At 45.5% G+C, this 5,075-nt stretch overlaps 1 pseudogene; it reads left to right on the forward strand.

Annotated features, from left to right (window-relative positions):
- Positions 1-1,866: 1,866 nt before the first annotated feature.
- LOC131797884 (uncharacterized) lies at positions 1,867-4,401 on the forward strand (annotated as a pseudogene).
- Positions 4,402-5,075: the final 674 nt, after the last annotated feature.

Raw genomic sequence — 5,075 nt, forward strand, 5'->3', positions numbered from 1 at the left:
AAAGTCTACTTTAAGGAAGATATGCAGCCTGAACACAAGACTGAAGATGACTCAATACACCATTGTTGCATGAGAAAAAGATGAGTCTCCAACTCAAACCCTGATGGAATGCACCCTGGGAGGGAAGGCCTATATGATATATGTGGCATGGAGTAAGATGTCTGCCAAAGATAACTCTTTATTTGTGATTGTCATTTAGTTTTGGAAATTTCCAATTTCCGTTTTGTGTTAAGTATTGAATTAGGAATAAATAACAGGGCTCCATATGGCATAATACGTTGGAAACTCATACAGTCAAGGTATTACACAGCTATACACATAACATGTTAGGAAATTCCACACCTTGTAGTCCCTTATTTTCTGTACCATAGTACGGTTATTGAATGCCCAAAGGAACTGAGACATAACTACTAACTCAGGAATACCAATGGGTAATAACTAGTTTGTTTCTTGTTTTCATACGTTTCAGTAAGTTCCTGCCTAAAGCAATCCGTTCAAAGGAATGTAAATCTGTATATGATGACAAGAAGCCTGTTCCTGGTTTTAGGAGAGAAACTATGCCCCTAGGCCATTCTGCATGCGAGGGATCAAGGTCCAAAGATAGCAACAATTAGATAAATTTCCCAGCAAGATGTGTTGTATTTAATGAAGATTTGTTATCACTTCGCCGAAAGAATCGTATAAGTGAAAGTTTAGAATTAATCCATATATCGAAAGGGTTTCAATGGGGTTAACCGCTAGCTCTCAAAAGGCAAACAGATTTAGCCATTTGGCATAAAGATTGAAGTATTTTAACCATTTTTTGTTAAAAAATGTTTTGCTGAAAAGGTTTTATTTTGGACACAATGGGAAGAAATTTACCATTAGCTATAAATTAATATTTAAAAAGAAATGTAACAGGTTGCCATGAAAGCGACTGCTTCCTTTTGATGCCTTCATTTATGAAATGCAGCCTTACATGACACCTATGAAATGTATTGTCCTGCCTAAGAATGTTTTCAAAGGAGTTACTTCATTACAACTAAAACATTTTCTGAACATTTTCCAAGTTGATTTACCATTGCAAGTGGGAGAAGCAAGTGTTTCCATATACCCCAACCATCACCAAGTCTACGTAGCTGGCCACACAAGTGAAAAAGTGGTAAAGAATCTTGTAAAAGATGGAGAAAGGTCCACACAATGGTACAAGGACAATTTATTGCAAGTGAACTGTGACAAATATCAATGTATGCTGTTAGGATGTGAAAACTCTAAAGAAGAAAAATTGACTTTAATGTCAATCAATTAAGATTTTAGGTGTCACACTGATGAGAAACTAAACTCTGGTCTTGCCCTTTGGGGTCACCAGACGGCCTCGAATGACTATGAAGAGCTTTACCGGATGGACGTCCTAGGACTAGAAGACAAACCTAATGGCGATCAGAGCGTTGTTTATGAAGAATTCCTTGAACAACTCAGCCGCAGCCCTGAGGGTTGGTATGAAACTGGCCTTCCCTGGAAAGGGGACCATCCTCCGTTGCCCTCTAACAAGTCTGGAAGCTTAAAGCGACTGGGGAGCCTAGTCCAACGACTTAACAAGACAGGAAGGCTAGACGACTATGACGCTATCATACAAGAACAGCTTAATGAAGGAATTATTGAAGAAGCAGAGATGCCAGCAACTCAAAGAGAATTCTACATCCCGCACAAAGCAGTAGTGAGAGAGAGTGCAGAAACTACCAAGATGCGTATTGTCTACGATGCCTCAGCAAGAGCGTACGACTCAGCCCCTTCCCTAAACGACTGTCTGGAAGTTGGACCACCCCAGCAGAATCAACTATGGAAGGTACTCCTAAGGGGGCGGTTTCATTCAGTGGCTATCGCTGGTGATATTCGCAAAGCATTTCTTCAAGTGCGTATCCGAGAGCAGGACCGAGATGCACTGCGGTTTCATTGGTTGGAAAGCAAGGATCCTTTTCGTGTTCGCACGTACCGATTCACCAGAGCTCTGTTTGGTTTGGGACCCTCGCCGTTCCTGCTTGGCGGCGTAATTCAGCACCATCTGAACACTTGCAGACCTACACACCCTGATCGCATAGCAGAAATCGAGCGAGAACTGTACGTTGACGATCTCATTTCTGGTGGAGGTACTATCCAAGAAGCGAAACAAAAGAAAGCTACAGCAACTGAGATGTTCCACCAGGCCACCTTTCACTTACACAAGTGGCATTCAAACGTGACTGAACTAGAGCTCACTGAAGAAACTGAAACTGGGGATGACTTAAGCTACGCCAAGCAACAACTCGGAATCAAGCCGAGAGAATGTGGGCTGCTTGGTTTAAAGTGGAACAAACTGACGGACGAAGTTGGAGTTACAATTCCAGAGGAAGTTGCCCAACCGACAAAGAGAGGGATTCTGGGAAAAGTGGCGAGGATCTATGACCCCCTTGGTCTTATCGCTCCAATCACCCTGCAAGGAAAGCTTCTGTACCGCGATGCCGATGGCAGAAGTGGGAACGTTCCTTGCCGCAACACGTAACTTGTCCACGAGCACTTACCAGCGTCCAAGAACCTATCGAGGACATTAAACTTCATGCTTTTGGAGACGCGAGCGGAAAGGGCGTGGCCGCTTCTGTGTACGCTGTGGTCAAACAGTCAAGCGCAATCAACCAAGGCCTGGTTACAGCAAAGGCAAGACTGGTCAAACAAGGGCTGACAATACCTCGCCGCGAACTGGTCTCCGGTCACATGGCTGTAAATCTTCTGACCAACGTACAAGATGCACTTCAAGGATTCCCTGTGACTTCGCTGCATTGTTGGCTTGACAGCAGCGTTGCCTTACATTAGATACTAGGAGGAGGAGACTGTAAGCAGTTTGTGGCCAACCGGGTACGAAAAATTAGAGAACACTCTGATGTTGTCTGGAGGCACGTACCTACTCAGGATAATCCTGCAGATCTTGCTAGCCGAGGTGGACTGGTGACTGAGGAGAACCAACTGTGGTGGAAGGGACCAGAGTGGCTAAGTGATCCTGCGAAATGGCCAGCCGACCTTGTGACCGCGCCCACCGCTGAATCTAATGCAGAAATGAAAGCTACAAAGGAGCTCTTTGCCATGGCCGTTAAAGCTGATGACGATCTAGACCATCTTCTGGCCAAGCACAACTACTGGAAGACTTTGCGAGTGTGCGCTTGGATTATGCGGTTCGCAAACAACGCTAGAGCGAAAAGAGCGACAAGAACAAAGGGACCCCTGACAACAGACGAAATTGAGAAGCAGAAACACTTTTGGTTGCTACGCGTACAGAGCCGGGGAAGTGAAAGCATGGAGGAAGATCGCCTGTGCCTAAACTTACAGAAGAACAAAGATGGATTGCTTGAGTGCCGTGGGAGACTGCAAGGGGTCTATCCGATATACATCCCAGACGCCACAACGTTCGCAAACAAATATGTCGAACACGTCCACAAAGCCACTCTTCACGGGGGAGTGGGGCTTACTATGGCTAAAGTGAGAGAAGAGTTCTGGATTCCCCGCCTGAGGCGCCTCGCGAAGAAAGTCATCAGGGAGTGTTATGGGTGCAAACGCTTCCAGGCTGTTGCTCTCGCAGCTCCACCCCCCGGTTTATTGCCTCTGGAGAGAACTGAGGGCTCAACTCCCTTTGAAATTGTTGGCGTAGATTTTGCTGGGCCGATTAAGTACCGCAAGTCCTCTCGTGTAGAAGGAAAAGGCTATCCGGTGCTCTACACGTGCAGTTTAACGAGAGCCTTGTACTTGGAGGTCCTTCCTAATCTGGAAACTACTACCTTTCTTTCAAGCTTGAAGCGTTTCATCGCTAGACGTGGACGACCTTTAAAGATCTTTTCAGACAATGGAAAAACGTTCGTAGGAGCGGCAAACCTACTGAAAGGAATCCAGAAAGATGAGCAAGTTCAAGGCTCCCTTGCATCGGAGAAGATTATCTGGAGGTTTAACCTAAGTCGAGCACCCTGGTGGGGTGGCCAGTTTGAGCGACTAGTGGGCCTCTTCAAACATGCATTCTATAAAGTAATTGGTGGAGGAATGCTATCCTGGTCAGAGCTGTGCGAAGTCGTGCTGGATGTTGAAACTCAAGTAAATCGCCGCCCCCTGTCCTATGTAGAAGATGACGTCCAGCTCCCTCTACTCACCCCATCTTCTTTCCTATTCCAAAGATGTATTCGCCTCCCTGAACAAGAACCATGGCGAGAGGAGGCAACTGACCCACGAAGGCGTGCCAAGTATTTGAGGTCTTGTAAGGACGCTGTGTGGAGACGCTGGTCTCGAGAGTACTTGGCGGCGCTCAGAGAGCGTCATAACTGCAATGGAAAAGGCGAGGCGAGGCCCTTAAAGCCTGGTGACGTCGTTCTCATTCGTTCAGAAGAAACCGAGGAAAGTGGCCATTAGGAGTGGTCGTTAAACTATTCAACGGCCGTGATGGAATTGTACGTGGAGTGAAGCTGCGCGCAGGGAAAACGTTTCTGGAGAGGCCGATTCAACACCTTTATCCCATGGAACTAGCATGCGATAGAGCGCCGGAGAGAGCTGAAATCCTTACCCCCCTGAATGCTAAAGCGCCAGTTTTTCGTCCACGGAGAGATGCTGCGGTTGCCGCAAACTTGCGTATTCGTGACGCTATAGAGAGTGAAGAACTTTAAAACTAAACGCAGGGCAGAACTGTGCGGATGTACGGAGAATATAAAGTGATTTCAGCGAACTTTGACATTCATTACTTTGTTTTGTTTTGTTTCTGATTTCAATTTAATTATTAATTAAGCTAGCCGTTTCCTCTGTTTACATGTGCTTCCGTTTGGAAGGCACATGGGGGGAGTGTGTCGGAAACAGAATAATAGCATAGATATCAAATAGCGATTGTGAAATGTTTGTCTGGAAATTTTGTTATTCTTATGTCTGGAAGATTCGTATCTAGCCAATCAGCGTTCTTTTTAACTAAGGTGTCCCGCAAAGATAAGGAACAATTGTCTGTGATTTATTTAGCTTTCAGTCGAAGTAATCTTTCATATCAGTCGAGTCGAGGAGTTGTGACAGTTGTGAAACCTAGCGAGAATAGAAGAGGAGAA

Source organism: Pocillopora verrucosa, chromosome 13 (genome assembly GCF_036669915.1).
Source record: "Pocillopora verrucosa isolate sample1 chromosome 13, ASM3666991v2, whole genome shotgun sequence".
Taxonomy (NCBI): Eukaryota; Metazoa; Cnidaria; class Anthozoa; order Scleractinia; family Pocilloporidae; genus Pocillopora; species Pocillopora verrucosa.